At 38.2% G+C, this 21,169-nt stretch overlaps 1 protein-coding gene and 1 non-coding gene across 3 annotated transcripts in view; one reads left to right on the top strand and one right to left on the bottom strand.

Annotated features, from left to right (window-relative positions):
* The window catches only part of CLCN5 (Cl-/H+ antiporter 5), a 185,753-nt gene that overhangs the window by 110,423 nt on the left and 54,161 nt on the right, over positions 1–21,169 (bottom strand). The window lies entirely within an intron of this gene.
* LOC118994908 (U6 spliceosomal RNA) lies at positions 14,813–14,919 on the top strand. The gene has a single exon (XR_005068161.1). It is a non-coding gene; the product is annotated as a U6 spliceosomal RNA (small nuclear RNA).

Raw genomic sequence — 21,169 nt, 5'->3', positions numbered from 1 at the left:
ATAGGGGCCCTTATGTTGTTCAAAGTGCTTTCCCATTTGGTTAGGCAATATATACTATACCTATATGCTATAGGTATAGTAGATATTATAGAGGAAATCTTAGACATCCTCTAATCTAGCACTTTTATTTTACAGATGAAGAAACAGAAGTTCGGTGTGTTGTTAAGGATGGCTAACACCTACTGAGCATATATTCTGCACCTTGAAGTAAGTGCTTTATGTTTGTCCTCTGTATAGGACTCAGTACTACTGAGTAGTTACATACTCAGAGTAGTTATGTAATTTCATACTCAGAGTAGTTATGTAATTTCATACTCAGAGTAGTTATGTAATTTCCCAAAGGTAACATAGGACAAGCTATGTAATTCTCAGGGCCTAGCACAGGGGTGTTCAACATGCAGCTCATAGGCTGCATGTGGCTCAGGATGGCTATGAATGCAGTCCAATACAAAATCATAAATTTACTTTAAAAAGTATGAGGTGTTTTTGTGATTATGTGCCACAATGTATTCAATGTGTGGCCCAAGACAATTCTTCTTCCAGTGTGGCTCACAGAGGCCAAAAGGCTGGACACCCCTGGCTAGTGCAAAATGCAAATGAGGGGTCCCTTGTTCAAAAATTATTGAGAAGTGTGGGGGCCCGCCAGGCCATAATGGGACCAAGGACAGAGTTCTCCACTGTGAGAATGGTGGATGAACTTGGTTTCTGGTCCCTGGAGCCGGCAGGTACCTTGACACTTTCCTAACCTTCTAGTTCCCAGCCTTGAAAGACACAACAAGACCCTGGCGCAGGTGTCATGTTCCCAGATGGTTATGAGAACTTCTTGCCCTTTTGATAGCTTAAGGGAGTGCTAGAACTTTGAAAAACAACATTGTTTCTAGTTCCCTGCAGTCTTGCTTTAGGCATTAACAGTTTGTATTTAAGACAGCTGTTCCTTGAATAAATTCGCCATTTTGCCAGCAGAGCTTATGGTCCTCTCCATTTTTTAAGTCCCTCGCCTCACCTCGTGACCACGCTTGCTGCAGCGGACTGCGGCAGAGAAGTTCAAATGATGATGCATGGAGACCTGACTTGGGTTGGTGAACACACAATACAGTGTACAGATGATGTGTTGTAGAATTGTGCACTTGAAACCTGTAAAATTTTGATGACCAATGTCACTCCAATAAATTCAATAAAAAGGGAAAAAAGAATTTCAAGATGGAGAAAGAAGAGAATTAAACCTAACATAACGTCTTTCAGAGTACCCAAGCCTGGGGACTGTAGAGGTTGCATGACCACGAAGTTGACCCTGGGTGTACAGTTAGTAACAGTGGTGGAACTACAAACTTAACCCCACTTTCCTCAGATCTCAAAGTCCCAACACTTTTTTACTGAATAAATTTGACATGTAATACTGTGTAAGTTTAAGGTGTAAAACATATTAGTTTGATATATTTATATGTTGTAATATGATTGCTGATGTAGTGATATTGATCACATTACATAATTATAGTACAATATTATTGTCTATATTCATTACTACTTGTTACAGGTCTATACTCTTAAACACCATCACTCTTACCCACCCCCCTGCCCCGCCGCAATGCCTGGTAACCACCACTTTACTGTTTTTTTTACAGGTTTAACTTTTTTAGATTCCACATGTAAGTGATATCGTGTAGTACTTCTGTTTCTCTGACTTTTATCTTGCTTAGAATAATGTACTCAAGCTCCATCCATGTCACAAATGAAAGGATATCATCCATTCTTATGGCTGAATAAATACTGCCTTGTGTATGTATACCACAATTTTTTTTCATTCATCCATTAATGAGCATTTGGGTTGTTTCTATATCTTGGCTATTGTGAATAATGATGTGATATACGTAAGAGTACATATATCTTGTTGAAATCCTGTCTTCATTTCCTTTGGGCATATACCCATAAGTGGAATCCATACTGGGTTCCATATGGTAGATCTACTTTTAATTTTTTTGAGGAACCCCCATATGGTTGTCCATAGTGGTTGGACCAATTTACCTTTCCACCAATAATATACAGCAAGTCCACAAATAACTTCATTTCATTCAATGTCATTTCATTATCTTAATGAGATGCCATAGAAACTTAACTCTGTTTATATCAATTAGCCTATGGTAAAACTGGTTTCACTATAGGTATTTTTGCTCAAAGTCACAGAACCTATCGATGATGTTAAGTGAGGACTTATTGTATATCAGTTCCCTTTTCAGCACATCCTCACTAGTCCTTGTCTCTTGTTTTCTTTTAACAGGTGTGAGATAATATATCACTGTGGGTTTGACTTGCATTTCCCTGATGACTAGTGATGTGCAACAGAGTCACGAACACCCAATGGAGGAAGGATAGTCTCCAACAAATAGTGCTGAGAAAACTGAGGAAACACATGCAAAACAATGGAACTGGATGTTCATCTTATACCACTCACAAAAATTAACTCAAAATTTACTTAAATATAATTGACTAAATAACTGAAAGACTAAACATAATTCCTGACACCATAAAACTAGAAGAAAAAGTAAGGGAAAAGCTCATAGACATTGGTCTTGGCAATGATTTCTTGAACATTACGCCAAAAGCACAAACAACAAAAGTAAAAATCAACAAATGAGACTACCTCAAACAAAACCTTCTGTATAGCAAAAGAAACAATTAACAAAATGAAAAGACAACCTACAGAATGAGGGGGAAATTTTTTCAAACCATATCTCAGATCAAAGGGTTAATACCCAAAATATATAAAGAACTCAGTCAATTAATAACAAAAAAACAAACAATCCTATTTAAACATGGGCATTTTTCCAAAAGGACATTAAATTGGCCAACAGACACATGAAAAAATGCTCAAAGTTCCTACACTTAACCACTGTCTTATTCTGTCCTTTGGGAAATTTAAAGAATCAGCTTTCCAAGATCACACTGTTGACTTGCAACAGAGATAAAGTTTGAACCCAGAAAGTTTGACACCAGTTGTCCATGGCCACAAAAGACCCTTCTTCGTCCTGTCCCTCGTCCAGGAGATTGAGATCAGCTAGTTATGGGCAAGTGGAGAAAAGCAGCTGTCACAATCACAGCTGAATCAGCTTGGGGCGGGCAGGCCCAACCCTGCTCACCACCTGCTCCACACACTAAAATCATCTTTTGTGTAGCTTGGCTTCTGGGAAAGAAGAGGAGCTACAAGGAAATGGGGGAGGTGGTTTTTTTAAGTATCCTCCCATAGATGCTTTTGGGGAGAGTCTGGACACACAAATTTTGAAATATTTTGAAAAGTTCCCTTGTGGTGCTTGTACAACCTTGGGTACTGACTTTAATAAAAGGAGGTATAAAGACATCTCAGACAGCTCTAGGAAACTGAGCACTATGGCAACTATATTATTGTGGAAATTACAGTAGACTTGCAGAAAAACATACCAGGGTTTAGAATTCTAGATCCAACACTTATTTGCTATCTGACTCTGGCCATGTCATTTCACTTCTTTGAGCTTCAGTTTCCCCAACTACAAACTGGGGATACCACCATTAATATCTCTGACTTGTGAAGTGTGCTTAAGGATTCACTGCAGTGTGCCTAACACATACAGGGGTAGGCAAAAGTAGGTTAGTAATAATAATAATAATAATAATAATAATAATAATAATACAATAATAAATAAATAATAGTATAAGAATAAATTTTGTAACAAACTATAGAAATGATCCCTGAAAGTAGACAGGAGGTGGGAGGGGATAATGGGGGTAAAAGGAGGAGGAGTTTTCAGAAACACATATAAAGGAAACATAGACAACACCAAAGTGGGGTAGGATTGAGGGTAGGAAGTGGCGGGAGTTGGGGGGGGGGAATAGAGACAACTGTATTTGAACAACAATAAAAAAATCAATTAAAAATAAATAAAATAAAAAGTTACAGAGTAAAAAGTAAATAAATTTTGTGTTTCATGTACTCACAAGTATAAACCTACTTTTGCCTACCCCTGTATATTCATAAAATTTTTAAGAGAAAAAAACTATCCTATGCAAACAACCATTTTAAATATATACATATTTTTATATATAAATATCATATATATGATATATATTTTTTCCCATATTAAGCATCATTTTCCTAACATACTTAATCTATTAGGGAAACAAATTCCTAACCCTAGCACCTATTTTAACTCTCCCTCCCCCAAAACAGACAATGCTCTAAAACCCTTTTCTCCTTCCACCTCCACTCAATAAAAAGCATTTTTAGAAAACTATCCAATTCAAATAAAATACAGGGAATTCTTTTTTTTTAAAGGAGTCCTCTCTCATTGTCTTATTAATATCCTTGGCTTACTTAACGATACTTAAGAACAATTTCCATTCTGAGGTTGGCATTTTTAATGTTTTCTTCCCAGAGAGCCAAAATTAGCCTAAATACATCTCCCTAACTTTCCCTAGTACCTCAAATTCCACCAAACCACCCTGCTGCCAAACAGAGCAAACTGACAATGGAATCAAGTTTACCTTTGCTGCCATAGCAAAGTGCTGCCTACTGCTCTGGCATAACCTTTAAAAATACCTTTTTATTTATTGTCACAGCAGAACACTCCACTGTGGAAAAAAAAAGTTATGTACATAACTTTCCTTTGAAGGGGAAACAGACAAAGCCTGTTTTCCCTTCAAAGGAGAAACCACAAAAAGAATAAGAGCTGCTGTGTAAGAGGGATGAGAATGCTGGCAAGTTAGTTCCATGAGCCTAACACTAAATATGAATTTAAAAGCAGTTATTTTGCATAGATAATTGCAAACTAAAAGCTTTCAGGTTCCCCCTACTCAAACCCTTTTCTTCTTACCAACTTTATGTTTATCTCCCACCACTGCAGGAGTCTTAATTATTAGTAGCAGTCTTACCTCCCTTCATCTGTTTTCATTTTTAGCAACTCTTCAAGAATACCTGATACCCAAGACCACTTCCACTCTGGAAACCATCACCTTCTTGTGGATTTTTCTGGCATTATTCCTTGACCTCTCCCACTCCAGTTTCTCTTGGAGTTCTGGTGCTGGCTCTATTATCAACCAGCTTTTTGGCTTTAGAAGGGGTCCTCAAAGTTCAACTTGCATCACAATCCCCTGGAGGGCTTGCTCAAACAGTACTGGGCCTAATACCCAGAGATTTTCCTTCAGTGGCTTTGGAGTAAGACCCTAGAATTGACTTTCTTTTTTAATGATTTTATTTATTTATCTTTGGAGGGGAAGGGAAAGAGAGAAGGAGAGAAATATCAATGTATGGTTGCCTCTCGTGAGTCCCCTCCTGGGAACTGGCCTGGAACCCAGGCATGTGCCCTGACTGGGAATTGAACCACGATTGTGTGGTTCGCAGGCCCGTGCTCAATACACTGAGCTACACCAGCCAGGGCTAGAATTGACTTTTCTAACAGTTTCCAGGTGATGCTGCTACTGTCAGGGGAGGGAGTAGGGTTGGTCACACTTTGAGAACCACTGTTTTGGTTTAAAAAAAAAATAGCTTAACTAGATAAGACTGAGATTTTGCAACCCCAGCACTACTGATATTTGAGGCTGAATAACTCTTTCTTGTGAGGGGGACTGTCTTGTGCATAACAGGATGTTTAAGAGCATCCTTGACCTCTACTACATACCAGGAGCCACCTGCCCCCACCCCTGCTGCTAAATGTGACAACTAAAAAATGTCTCCAGACATTGCCAAATGCTAGGAGTGTGGGGAGAGGCAAAACCACTCCCAGTTAAGAACCATCGGGTTCGACTGACAAGCAAACTCCTTTGAAGGAGTTTGATGAAGTGATGAAGCCTTCTCCTCTTGTTCATAAGATGCAGATTTTTCTCAAATGTGGTATTTTTGTTTAATTCATTCATGCATCCATCCTACTATGTGTCAGGTACTCCAGGGACTACTCGGGTTGATGAACATGTCCCTGCTCTTAGGGCACTGACAATTAGTAGAAGAAATTGTGGTTGGTAGGCCCAGGAAACTGCGGGGACCTGGAACAGGGAGGTCACAGCAGGCTTCCTGAAAGATGACGATAAAGAGGAGCAGAAGTTGGCTAGACAAAAGGGATGAGGGAAGAATACTCCACAGGAGAGTTCAAAAAGACTTGGGGGCAACAAAGCTGGACAATCAGGGAACTACCAGTTGTTTCAGGTGGCTGCAGGCAATCACCTGTTTTCCCTCATAGAAAGGGGGAAGAGGAGGGAAACAATATTATCAACTCTTTAATCTTTTTATCTCCTATATCCATCTCTAGCAATTCTATGTCCTTTCCCCATTTGTACCTTAAGCTACAGCCATTTTGAACTTCTTTCTACTAACCTCAGAGCCCGATAGAATCACTTTCTCCAGACACAAATTAAGTCTTTCTCCTCTCTTCTAATTATGACATCCATTACACTTTATTACAATTGTTCTTTTTTCTGTCTTTCCAACTAATTCCACAAGCTCCATTAGGGAAGGAAACCATGGCTTCCTCATTCACCAAATCTCCAGCATACTGCACTGTACCTGGCACAAGCAAGCCATTCAAATATCAGTCCAATGAACTGATGCCCTCAAATTTCATTTGTCCCAAACTGAACACGGAAAAACACCCTCCTTTCCCAAACCAGGTTCTACTCCTGTCACTCCTCCCACCTCCCCCGTATCCCTATTCTCATAGTCACATCAAAATCTTGGCATCATCTTTCACTTATCCTTTATTTTTATTTTTATTTTTATTTTTATTTTTATTTTTATTTTTATTTTTGACAAGCCTTTAAGCAGGCTCATCAAGAAAAAAAGAGAACCCAAATAAACACAATCTGAAATGAGAGATTACAAGTGACATCACAGAAATACAAAGCATTGTAAGAAAGTACTAAAAACTGCATGCCAAGAAATTTGAAAACCTAGATGAAATGGACAAATTTCTAAAAAAATATAATCTTCCACTTATCCTTTTTTCTCACTCCATACATCCATTCCGGTGTCTCCAGTGAGAAGCAAGATCTGTCCTCTGAATCTCAAATACTTCATCTGGGAGACAGTCTATGGAAAGAGCATACTCAATGGAATCAAATAGAAGTGGGCTCATCTCACTTCTGCCTCTGAATTACAAGGTGATTTTAAATAATTACATACAGCCCCAGAGCTTTAGATTCCTCATCTTTAAATGGTTTAACAGCACCAACCTTAAAAAGGTTGTTGTGAGGTTACATGTGAAGTACTTAGCACCTCGGTGTTACTCAATAAGTATTTCCTTTCCCTTCACAGCATCCCTGGCAGGAGTAAAAAGCAGGCAGGAGACAAGGAGAGAGCTAAATGAAGGTCAATAAAATGGGGCAGAGTGAGAGAAACATCAGGGAAAGCCAAAGAAGAAATTAAATTCCATCCCCTAGAAGAGTCACGTTAACTCTTCTATTGTCTTTTTGTCAAAATTTAACAAATAACATTTATGCTGGTTAAGGAATATAGTAATATCCATCTGCCAAGATGGAGGCATAGGTGGAAACACTGTGCCTTCTCCCACAACCAAGTTTGAATACAACAAAGGTTTGGAGAACAAAGACACAGCCAAAGAACAGAAAATTGAATTATACGGAAGTCCAAAAACAACGAACCATTCAACAGGGACGGTAAGAGGGGAGGAGCCAGCAGTGGAGCAGGGTAGGCCAGGAAAGATCCCCCGACCTAGGTGCGCAGGCAGCCCGGATCCAGTCAGGGTGTGGGGCAGACTGACCGCGGTCGCACATTCGTGCACAGTGAGAAGGACCGCGCAGGCCCCAGCAGCAAACCCAGTGGTGGAGGGCTGATGGTGGTGGCCCATTCGCACGCGGGGAGAAAAAGCGCTCGGGCCCCGGTGGTGGTGGCAGCTGCGGCACCTGTGGCGGTGGGAGGTGGCAGACGGGACTGGCATTGCTCCTCTCTGACCTCACCCCCACATACAGCATCACAACCCAGCGACTGAGTTGCCCTGCTCTGGTGAACAACTAGGGCTCCGATCCTGATATGTAACAGGCACGAACAGTTCAAAAGACAGCTCAAGAAGAACTCAAAGCCCCAGATCCCATAACTCTAAGTGACCAAGAGATTGCCAGCCTCTCAGATGCACAGTTCAAAACACTGGTCATCAGGATGCTCACAGAACTGGTTGATTATAGTCACAAATTAGAGGAACATATGAAGGCTAAACTGATTGAAATGAAGGCAGATGCACAGGAAACCAATAGTGATGGAAAGGAAACTGGGACTCAAATCAATGGAATGGACCAGAAGGAAGAAAGAAACATCCAACCAGAAAGGAATGAAGAAATGAGAATTCAAAAAAATGAGGAGAGGCTTAGGAACATCCAGGACATCTTGAAACGTTCCAACATCCGGATTATAGGGGTACCAGAAGGGGGAAAGAAACAGCCACAAGTGGAAAACATATTTGAACAAATAATAAAGGAGAACTTCCCCAGTCTGGCAAAGGAAATAGACTACCAGAAAATCCAAGAAGCTCAGAGAGTGCCAAAGAAGTTGGACCCAAGAAGGAACACACCAAGGCACAACATAATTGCATTACCCAAGATTAAAATGAAGGAGAGAATCCTAGAAGCAGCAAGAGATAAGGGGACAGTCACCTACAAAGGAGTACCCATCAGACTGTCAGCAGATTTCTCAAAAGACACCTTACAGGCCAGAAGGGGCTGGAAAGAAGTATTCCAAGTCATGAAATCCAAAGACCTACAGCCAAGATTGCACTATCCAGCAAAGCTTTCATTTAGAATAGAAGGGCAAATAAAGTGCTTCTCAGATAAGGTCAAGTTCAAGGAGTTCATCATCACCAAGCCCTTATTATATGAAATGCTAAAGGGACTTGTATAAGAAAAAGAAGATGAAAAATATGAACAGTGAAAGGACGGCAAACTCACAGTTACTAACAACCACACCTAAAACAAAAGCAAACCAAGAGGACAGCTAGATCAGGAGTGGAACCATAGAAATGAAGAACACACGGAGGGTTAGAAACAGGGGGGTGGGAGGGGGAGAAGGGGGGAGAAGGCACAGAAAATAGCATAGATGGTAGGTAGAAAATAGATAGGGGGAGGGCAAGAATAGTAGGGGAAACATAGAATCTAAAGAACTTGAGACACGTGGTTATAAACTAAGGGGGGAGAATGGTGGGGGAGGGAGTGTGCAGGTGGAGGGGAATGAAAGGGGGAATAGAACAACTGTAATGGTATAATCAATAAAATATATTTTTTAAAAAAGGAATATATCCCTGGCTGGTGTAGCTCAGTGGATTGAGCGCAGGCCTGCGAACCACACGATCGCGGTTCAATTCCCAGTCAGGGCACATGTGTGGGTTGCAGGCCAGTTCCCAGTTCCTGGCAGGAGACGCATGAGAGGCAACCATACATTGGTGTTTCTCTCTCTCTCTCTCCTTCCCTTCCCCTCTAGGATAGATAAATAAAATCTTTTAAAAAAAGGAATATAGTAATATCCAAAAAAAATACACATCCACCAAAAAAATTGTATACAAATGTTCATAGCAACATTATTCACAATAGCAAACATTTAGAAACCCTAATATTCCTCAACTGGTGAATGCTTAAACAAAATGTGGTGTATGCATACAATAAAATATTATTAAGCTATAAAAGGGAATGAAGTACTGTTGTATGCTAGCACATGGATGAATCTTGAAAACATGCTGAGTAAAAGAGGCCAGACACAGCAGACCATTTTTACACAATTCTGTTTAAATGATATATCTACAATAGGAAATCTATATGGTACACTAGTGATTTCCTGGAATTGGGTGGGGCAGGAGGTGGTGCTTACTAATAATGGGCAAGTAGCTTTGTTTTGGTAGGACACAAATGTTCTCAATTTAGTGAGAATATACGGAAAACCATTGAATTGTGCACTTTAAATGGGTGAGTTGATGGTATGTGAAGTATAACTCAATAAAACTTTTAAAAAGGAATAGAAGATACAGAGAATAAGACAGAATGAAAAGAAAAAAAGAAGAAATTACAGAGAATAAAAGAACAGCTAGAGAAACAACAACAAAAAATTTCCCCAATTATTTCCTTCCCACATCCTAGTAGCTTATCTTGTATATCTTACTCTGAAGACTGCTGCCTTCATCTAAAGAGAAACTGTCTGACTCTAGAGAAAGTCTCTGGCACTGGCCATGACAAGAATTCATGGGCATTGACAGAGAAGCTGGTAAGGGGACAATGACAGTCAGGTTTGAGTAGAAACAAAGGGTCAGTGTCCTAGAGCAATGCTTCTCAGACTTGAAGGTATATATACACATCACCCTAGGGTCTGTTTTCACAGGGTTCGTGTGGCTCTAAAATGAAAGAATGCATTTAAATGCTTTGTAATCAGTAAAGCACCGTATGGAAGTTTGTTATGCAATCAATTAAGTCTAACATTTTAGAGTATGTGAGGGGATCCTTTTGAAAGGAGGAAAGAAAATGGCAGTAAGGTTTCCTTTGTCCTACTTAGCTTAAGAGGAGTTTAGGAAATATCGGCCAGTTAAACTCCCTGACCCATAATGTCTTCAAATCTATATGGTGGAAGCATCTGGCACAGGTTTTAGAACCATATAATTTTAAATTGCCTACAAACTCTTAATCTCAAAAAGTCGCATGTAAACAGCTGAAAGCTTATTCAGCAAGGTCATTTGGTATGAAAAGAGGAATATGGGGTCAAAAATCCTGGGGTTGAGGGCCCAAGTCCTAATACTTATTAAGCTTTATATCTTTACTGAATTCTTCAGTATTTCTTCGTATTTGATAGAGGTTGGGAAAATATATCTTCCCTGTTTCACAAAGAAGAATTAGTGGAGCCAATACACTGAAAGCACTTGGTCAAATTCCAGACTGGTTGCCTCACAACTCTTATTGTACATGCCTATCAGTAGAAAAACAGTCATACATGTGCTCTCAGGCATGTACCAATGTATTAATATTATGCACAATATATGACACTTATAAAAACAGAGGAAGCATGAGATAAAAATAGAGGATTATAATTTCTCTGATAGATTAGATAAATAATAAGTATTAAGTTTACTGAAATTGATAACTATATTATCATTATATAAGAAAACACTACTATTTCTAAGAAATACTTAATGATTTGAGGTGAAGGGCCAGGATGTGTGCATTTTAACCTCAGTGGCTCAGAAAATATGTATACTTACACATATGCACACCAGAACATGGAAATGGAGTAAAATATTAACAATAGGTGAATCTGGGTCAAGAGTGTAAGGGTTTTTCTCTGTACTATTTTTGTAAACTTTCTGTAAGTTTGAAATTATTTCCAAATAATTTTAAAAAAACTTTAAGTTCTAATCATTTACTGGGACTTACAGAATGACAGAGTAAGGAGCTTTACAAGAAATGGAGAAACATACATTGAAGAAAATCTATTAAATCTCAGCAAGAATAGTGAGAATTGATAGCATTTGAGCTATAACCTGCTTCCTTACCACCCTCCCCTACCTCTGTTACAGAGGCTCTACCCTGAGTAGAGTCTCTACTATATACTATATATAGTATATACTATATACAGTATATATATATAGTATATACTATAAACCTATATACTATATGCTGCTTATAAAATCTACTTTAAACATAATGACACATGTTAAAAATAAGAGGCAACATAAAGCTACAATAAGATATACCTATACACCTAGTAGAATGGCTAAAATCAAATTCAACCTTATCAAGTACAGGCAAGGATGTGGAGCAAGGCAAACTCATTGACTCTACCATTTTACATTCCCATCAGCAACCACTTTAGATAATAGGTTGGCACGTTCTTAAAAAGTTAAATATATATCTACTGTATGATTCAGTCATTCCTATATTGGCTATTTACCCAAGAGAAATGAAAGCCTGTCCATACGAATAAAAGATCTGCTCACAAACATTCATAGCATCATTATTCATCTTCTCTACCAAGAAGATGAGGGTTCCTTTCTTTCCAAGATCCTATCTGAGGCTACAGTTTTACCCTAGGAGGGGCAGATTGCTAGTGTTTTTCATCCTGAGCCCTGTGTTGCATAAGTTGTATTTCAATCAGACACAGCCAATTAGACCTTCCCTCACCCAGCTCCCACTTGTAGGGCAGAAACTACTCCAGGCTCAGCAAGATAAGAATACTGGGCCCCGATCACCCTAACCCCAGGTCACTCCTAGGGCAGAGGCTGTAACACCCTTTTATGAGAAAACCATAAATAAACTAGGAATAGAAGAGAACTCCCTTGCCATAATTAAGGACAAATGATGAAAAATTCAGAGCTAACATCATGGCTAATATCATAACATCATGATGATAGGCTGAATGCTTCCCCCCCTAAAATCAGAAAAAGAAATGAGATGTACAGTCAGACTCTATTCAATATAGTACTGGAAGTTCTAGCTACGGCAATTGGGCTGGACAAATAAATAAAAGGCATCCAAATTGGAACATAAGTAGTGAAACTATCTGTAAATACAGATGACATGATCATGTATACACAAAATCCTAAGGAATTAACTTAAAAAAATTAGAACTAATAAATGAGTTCAGCAAGGCTGCAGGACATAAGGTCACTATCTTAAAAAAATCAATAGCATTTTTATATACTACCAACAAACAATTTGAAATAAAATTAAGAAAACAGTCGTGCTTATAATACCATTAAAAATAACAAAATACTTAGGAATAAATTTAACAAACATACCAAATTTGTACTCTAAATCTCCAAAACATTCCTAAAACAAACTAAACAAGACCTAAATAAATTGAAAGGCATCCCATGAAAAACAGTAACACATGTTGGCAAGAATGTGGAGAAATTGGAACCTTCATACATTGCTTCTGGGAATGTAAAATGATGCAGCTGCTTTAGAAAAAAAGGTTTGGCAGCTTCTCAAAATATTAAACACAGAGTTACAATATGACCCAGAAATTTAACTCCTTAGTATATAGCCAAGAGAAGTGAAGATATTTAGCCACCCAAAAACTTATATGTGAATGTTCATAGTAGTATCATTCATAACAGCCAAAAAGTGGAAGCAACCCAAAAGTCCATCAATTGATGAACAAAATGTGGCATATCTACACAATAAAATATTATTCAGCCAAAAAAAATGAAGCACTTTTACATGCTACAACATGGGTGAACTTTGAAAACATTATGCTGAAGTCAGTCACAAAAGATCACATATAATATGATTTCACTTAAAGAAAATTTCCAGAATCAGGAAGTAGATTAGTGGTAGCTTAGGGCTGGGGTAGAAGTGAGGGAGTGAGATTGATTGGTAATAGATACTGAGTTTCCTTTTGGGTGATAAAAATGTTTAAAAATGATTGTGGTAACTGTTGGTACAACTCTGAATATAATAAAATCATTAAACTATATACTTTAAATAGGTGAATTGTATAGTATTTAAACTATATCTAAATAAACTGTTTTTAAATGTAAAGAGTATAAACAAACCAATTAAAGCCAGAAATCTATACATGGGATTTAAAAAGCAAGAACCTATATACTATATGCTGCTTATAAAATCTACTTTAAACATAATGACACAAGTTAAAAATAAGAGGCAACGTAAAGCTACAATAAGATATACCTATACACCTAGTAGAATGGCTAAAATCAAATTCAACCTTATCAAGTACAGGCAAGGATGTGGAGCAAGGCAAACTCATTGACTCTACCATTTTACATTCCCATCAGCAACCACTTTAGATAATAGGTTGGCACATTCTTAAAAAGTTAAATATACATCTACTGTATGATTCAGTCATTCCTATATTGGCTATTTACCCAAGAGAAATGAAAGCCTGTCCATACGAATAAAAGATCTGCTCACAAACATTCATACCATCATTATTCATAGAAGCTAAAAACTGAAAATAACTCCAATGTGTACCAGCAGGTAAATGGATAAGTAAATTGTGGTATGTCCATACAACGGGCTTTAAAAAAAGCCAATGAACTGTTTATACACACAACATTGATAAATCTCAAAATAACTATGCTGAAGGAAAGAAGCCAAATAAAGGAGACTACGTACTGCATGATCTGCTTACATAAAATACTAGGAAATGCTAATTAACATAGTGATAGAAAGCCAATGGAGTGGGGGATGGGGGATGGCTGAAAAGGGAGGAATTAATAAAGTACCAAGAAGAATTTTTTTAGGGTAATGGATGTTTTCATTATCTTGATTATGATCATGGTTTCACAGGTGGGTACATATTCCAAAACATCACAAAACTTAACACATTGTACACTTTATATGTGCCATTTATGGTATATCATTATGTGTCAATAAAGCAGACTTTCTAAAAAAGATAAAAAACGCATGTCCTTGAGGACAAATCAAACCTCACAAATCATTAAAGCAATCCCAAGCAGATCTGTCAGGCCCTTTGTAACACTGATATTCCTGGTGTTAAGGTGAGGAGTATGATCCTGTGTATTCATCTTCCAGGTGGAACAAGAAACACAAGACTGTTAAAGAGTCTATTTCAATCCTGCTGCTAAGTATATTTTGTTGTAGTGGCACAATTTTCAGTCATTGTACATAGTGATATACTTCAAGAAAGGTTTTTCCATGAGCTTAGACTTAGTCACTAATAGACTGAGGCAAGATAAAGTCATTCCATATTGGGTCTGTAGGAATCTGCTCCTAAGGGAGCAATGGAAGAGAGGGCTTATGGACCTGAACAGTGTGATGGCTAAAAGAATCAGCCTTGGAGACATGTGCCTGGCACATAGTATGTATTTAAAAAAACAGCATAAAAGTGCTTACTTTGGCAGCACATATACTAAAATTGGAATGATACAGAGAAGATTAGCATGGCCCTTGCACAAGGACTACACTCAAATTCATGAAGCGTTCCATATTTTTTAAAAAACAGCAAAAAACCTAAAACTTTAAAAATATGTACCATTAATTCAGAATTTATCATAATATGCATTACAGTTTGGTAGAAAACCATTCTCATACAGAGGTAAAGAAGTTCAATAAACACATCAAAGCATAAGCAGGATTTCATGGGGCATGATAAATCCACTTAAATTAACATTTCAGGTCCTTCAGAAAGAACCTATTCACAGCTTAAAACAGGTAGCACAGAGTGTGGAAACAGGTTGCCTGTATTCAAATCCCAACATCCTGACCTAATAGCCTTATAACCTCAGGCAAAGTACTAAACTTTCATATGACTCAGTTTCTTCATCTATAAAATGGGGTGAAAATTGTATCCACCTCATAGGTTCTGGGAGGATTAATAAGTAATTATTTGTAGGGTGCTTAGAACAAAGCCTACCACTAAATTGCTACTTGTTCATTAAAGCTGTAACTGACAGAAGTCTGTTTCAAGGCACACTTTTTAAAATTTAATTCTTATTCAAGTACAGTTTTCTGTTTTATATTCCCAGCCCTGCCCCCCCTCAGTGCTCCCCACCTCCCTCCCATTTCCACCCCCCACCTTAATTATTGCCCATGTGTCCTTTATACTTATTCATGTGAGTCCCTCCCCTTTTCCCCTATGATTCTCTCCCCTCTCCCCTCTGGACCCTGTCAGCCTGTTCTGTATTTTGAGTGTCATTGGTCATATTTTGCTTGCTTGTTTGTTTTGTTGTTTATATTCCTGTTAAAGGTGAGATCATATGGTATTTGTCTTTTACCGCCTGGCTTATTTCGCTCAGCATAATGCTCTCCAGTTCCATCCATGATGTTGCAAAAGGTAGGAGCTCCTTCTTCCTTTCTGCAGCATAGAATTCCATTGTGTAAATGTACCATAGCTTTTTGATCCAGTCATTTACTGATGGGCATCTAGGTTGCCATGTTCATGGATTGGAAGAATTAACATCATCAAAATGTCCATACTACCCAAAGCAATTTACAGATTCAATGCAATACCTATTAAGGCACCATTGGCATATTTCACAGACATAGAACAAACACTTCAAAAATTTATATGGAACCATAAAAGACCCCGAATAGCAGCCGCAATTTTGAGAAAGAAGAACAAAGTAGGAGGGATCACGATACCTGATATCAAACTGTATTACAAGGCCACTGTAATCAAAACAGCCTGGTACTGGCATAAAAACAGGCACATAGACCAATGGAATAGAACAGAGAACCCAGAAGTAAACCCAACTCTCTACAGTCAATTAATATTCGACAAAGGGGGCAGTAACATAAAATGGAGTAAAGACGGCCTCTTCAACAAATGGTGTTGGGAGAACTGGACAGCTACGTGCAAAAAAATGAAACTCGAGCACCAACTTACGCCATACACCAAAAGAAATTCAAGATGGATAAAAGACTTAAATATAAGCCGTGACACCATTAAAGCCCTAGAAGAGAACATTGACAGGAAAATCTCAGATATTCCACAAAGCAAGATTTTTACTGATACGTCCCCTAGAGCAAGGGACATAAAGGAAAGAATAAACGAATGGGATCTCATCAAAATTAAAAGCTTCTGCATGGCTAAGGAAAACAGTATCAAGATAAAAAGAGAAGCAACAGCTTGGGAAAACATATTTGCCAATGATACCTCAGACAAAGGTTTAATCTCCAAAATATACAAAGAACTCACTCGACTCCACTCAAAGAAGATGAGCAACCCAATTAAAAAATGGGCAAGGCACACTTTTTTCTAAAACATACTGACTTCACTTAAAACTGGATAGAATTAAGTTTCTTTTCAAGAAGTAACCTCTCACGTACTCCTCCTGTGACAGCTTTTCCCAAAGAACATACCTTGTAAGTAGTTTACTGCTTTAATTCAACAAAAACAGCTCAATTATTCAAAACATTATTTGGCATTTTCTGGCATAGCTGGTGCTCAATAAATTCTTGCTGAACAAATATTCTTCCAGACAAAAGAACATTTACCACACTTAATATTGTTATTTTTAGTTGAATTTATTGTGGTGACACTGGTTCCCAAAACCATACAGGTTTCAAGTGTACAAGTCAACAAAACATCACCCGAACACTGCATCATGCACCCATTGCCAACAGCAAAGTATCTTTCCATCCTCATTTATCCCATTTGCCCACCCTCATCTATCCCCACCCCATTCTCCTCCCTGGAGATTATTATACTAAGTGAAATAAGCCAGTCAGAGAAAGACAAATACCGTATGATCTCACTTCTATGGAATCTAATGAAAAAAGCAAACTGACAAACAAAATATTGTTATTTTTATAGCCAGAGTTAAAAATGCAACATGTTTCACATCCAAAGAGAAAATAAAGGGCTCAGAAGAGGTAGAGTTACCACCTAACCAGTTAACCAATTTCAATGAAGTTTCCAGAGATAAGAAAGGTGCTAGTTGATGCAATGCAGCAGAATTAAGGCTTTGGTTTCAGTCAAAATGATGTAATACAGACATTCCTTAGCATGTTTTGGTGATAACAAGAAAAAATATAGACTTAATGGTCTACAAACAGGAAGAACATAAACTGTATTATAAATGGCCTCACAAGGAAACAGCACAGATCTTTAGAGTAACTCTGACATAGAATTCACCTGCCATCCCCTATTCTGAGGAAGATACTGACCTGGTTTGTAATATTTGTCCTGAGATACCTTCTAAGTTGGGAAATCAATGTGCTTTTTTCCTAATGGAAAACCACAATCAAACAGGAAGAAGTATCTCCCTGTTCTGAGTGGTCTATACAAGCAGAAGTCGACAGCATCTCCACAGGTAACAAGTAAAGTCCTTCAAGGGAAAGGGGATGGGGACAGGTAGGAAAGGGTAAAGAGGGATAAATGGTGATAGTAGGAGATTTGACTTACGGTGGTGAGCACACAATACAATACACAGTTGATATGTTATAAAACTGTACACCTGAAGCCTATATAATTTTATTAACCAAAGTCACCTCAAATAAATAAAAATAAAATAAGAAGCTACCAAATGGTTACTTACCACTTTGTCGTGGGTACTGCTATAGATCTCTGTTCCTCCCCTCTTCTAGAGTATTTTCATGGTACTATAATGGCCACCTGTTGCAATAGTCTCTTCTTAAATCCTAATCAGATTCCCAGCCCTCAAACCATATACTTCACTGAGAAGATCAACAAACGAAAACTTTATTGTTCTTTGCCTCTCCAATCTCAAGACAAGGAGTTGTTCAAATATGGCTTGTTTGTTTTGGCTTCTATCCTTTTACACAAGTCATCTTCTCTATCCAGAAACATTTGCTCTCGCCCCTCTACCTCACCCCAACTCAAACACTTTCTTAATATTTTTAAACCAATGACTGCCCCTCACTTTTTTCACCATTCACTTCCATCTGGAATCACTGTCTGGCTGCTCACTGTCTGCATCACTTGTATCACCATGACCCAAGTATGTCAAGTCCCTACTATCATTCTAATTCTGGGTTTTTCACTCATGCTATTAATTCTAGGCTAAGATAGCATCTTATCAATCAGTTATTAGCACAATACCTGGGATGAGCCAGGAAAGGGATGAGAGCCTTCATTCTCAAGGCAGTAAATATGGAACCGGGCCAGGCTTTAATATAATTAAATAGGCCTAATTTTTATTTTGGGGAAGCTCAATGTAAGAATGACATTTAAAGTTCAGTCAGCTAGAGACCAGAAGAACAAGCCTGCAGTTCAACCAAGTCAGAGGTATTCACTCACCATAACAGAGGACACTCCAGAGGAACCATGGGATGCTATTCACCTAGAGAGAGAAGGAAAGCATCTTTTGGGTTCTTGCTGAATGATTTTGAGGAGGGCCTAAGGAAAGCGGGGATCAATTCTGGATTCGTTATATTTCTGAGGCAGGATTAGGAGAAGTGGGGATAAACTGGGATTGGATGTTTCCCAGTAATAGCTGGGAATAACAGAGGGAGTCTGGGACATTGTTGACAAGTAACTAGTATTCACTGAAAGAAGGTGTCTTTATGGTTTTTTACATCTGCTGCATGAAAGAAGCAATGTTTCCTGTTAATTCTGCAGTTGTGTTTATGTGTATCTGTAATCTCACCCCAATTAACAGCAGGGCTGCCTTTTTTGTTATTGTTGTCCCAGTCCCAGCACATTCTCCAGTCTTGGACATCTTGACTCAATGCAATGAACATGGATGCTACTGCACCTTCTAGTTTATTTTTAGTCCTACAAATGCTTAGATGTGGGAACAAGTTATACAACCTAGAATATCCTGGACTGTATCTAGTGACTTTGAAAGTTTAGGTAGAAAACTGAAGTTTCAGGGGCATGTGGAAGCTTTTCACCTCTTCTTCCTATTGAAGGTCATAACTTTTCACTAGAAGGGAAGATAATGGGAAATGGAAATTTTGTTACTTAGATAATGTGAAAGAATAGGATGTGCTTTTCAGGACAATCACTTAAGATCTCAGAATGACAGGCTTCTCACAAGGGAAGGAGAAAATTTCACAAACACCAAGAAGAAATGATATTGCTGGACATACATTAACATGACAAATGTGGACTTAAAGGAAACTGTTAAGAGAATTGTTAAAATTATTTTTTAAATCACCAAAAATTGACAAAGAAATAAAAACCATAGTGGAAGAGAGATACCCACTACTCTTCAGAAGAACACTGAAGAAAAGAGCTAGAAATCATGCCTAGGACTGCAGAAGTCCCCTCAGACTGATTTAACAGAGTAGTAGTAACAAAGTCACTACTTGAAACACCAGAAAGTAAATATGATCTCACGGTTATCTTCATCAAAAGCTAGTGAGATGACATCTGGCAGTAGACCACAGAAAGCAGTAGAGTAGTGGTTCAGGAGAGGTTGAAAGCCAGACTGACCAGGGTTCAGCTCCCTGTGTTACCTCTTTTCCCGTGATCTTGGTTAAGATGCTTAGCCTCTCTTAACCTTCATTGGCTCATCCATAAAATGGGTATTAAAATGTAATACTTACTTTACTAAGCTGTTTTGAAGATTAAAGTTTATAATTCATGTAAGTATCTTTCACTGTTATGGGACAGACTAAGCAGCCCAATGGTGGCCACTATTGTCACCATCATCATCATAATTTGTAGTAAAAAGGTGGTATTTTCTTACAGAATTCAATAAATGAGATGATGGAAACATGGTGAATAATGGTTGAGAACAGAAGCACAGAGAAAGAACTAGTGTTGTTAGATCATACAATGAACTTCCCTAAAACAGAAGAAAGTCATAGTATTGAATTTCATACACTCTCCATCACACTTCATTTCCCCTCTAAACAAGCATGGGCAGTTCTGTGTGTGTGCACACACATGTGCACACACACACATCCCTTTCTCTTCTCTGTTTTCTGTATCTCAAGACATCCAATCCACCTAATCTGAATTTTGAAATCAATGCTGACCTATGAAAGTTAAGTTATTACTAGAGGGAAGGGTTCGTAAGCCATAGTTCATGAGTTAAAAAAAAAAAAGATGAAGAAGTACAGATGGCACTTTTAAGAAATTTTTAGATAAAATGAAGGAAAAAGATGCCCAATTAGTAGATGAAAATGATAGAATTAAAAGAAGATTTGAGGGAAGTAGGTGAAAGGGGGATTCTTGGATATGTTTGCAGGCAAAAGAAAAAGAACTCATTGACAAAAATACTAAAGATATGAGAGAGAGAATGAAGAGATTAAAATAACAATACTTTAAAGGAGGTATTGGGGATAGTTGAAAAGAAAGACTGGTTAGCCTTGGAAGAGGTGATACAAAAAGAATGAAGATAAAAGTAGCCATGAAAATAAATGTTTTGAGAGAAAGAGAGAGTTTGTGGCCAATGGGCTCTGTCTTTTCAGGGAAGTATGTAACTAGATTATCTGCTCAAGTGAGATAGGACCAGAATGGCATGCTAAGAAAATAGAATAGACGCTGTGGGAAACAGGAAAAGGAACCAACCAAGAATGTATAAAAAAGCATTATGGAGCAGCCATTGAGGATCCAGCTGTGGTCAGAAATCACAGTCTTGTCATGGATATAATCTCCATGGTGAGACAATTTTCCTGAGTACTACTCGGAAGCCTGGGAACAGGATATATTAAAACAGATGCTAAAGTCCATCTAGGTTTGGGGATTGGCAGGGCAGGTGCAGAGGAATAAAAGAGACGTGATGGAATTGAGGATACTGGTGGCAATTAATATCAAATGGCTAGCAGG

The sequence above is a fragment of the Sturnira hondurensis genome, unplaced genomic scaffold (genome assembly GCF_014824575.4).
Source record: "Sturnira hondurensis isolate 20B ecotype Veracruz unplaced genomic scaffold, ASM1482457v3 Scaffold0009723, whole genome shotgun sequence".
Lineage (NCBI taxonomy): Eukaryota > Metazoa > Chordata > Mammalia > Chiroptera > Phyllostomidae > Sturnira > Sturnira hondurensis.
This window is presented reverse-complemented; position numbering and strand designations above follow the sequence as displayed.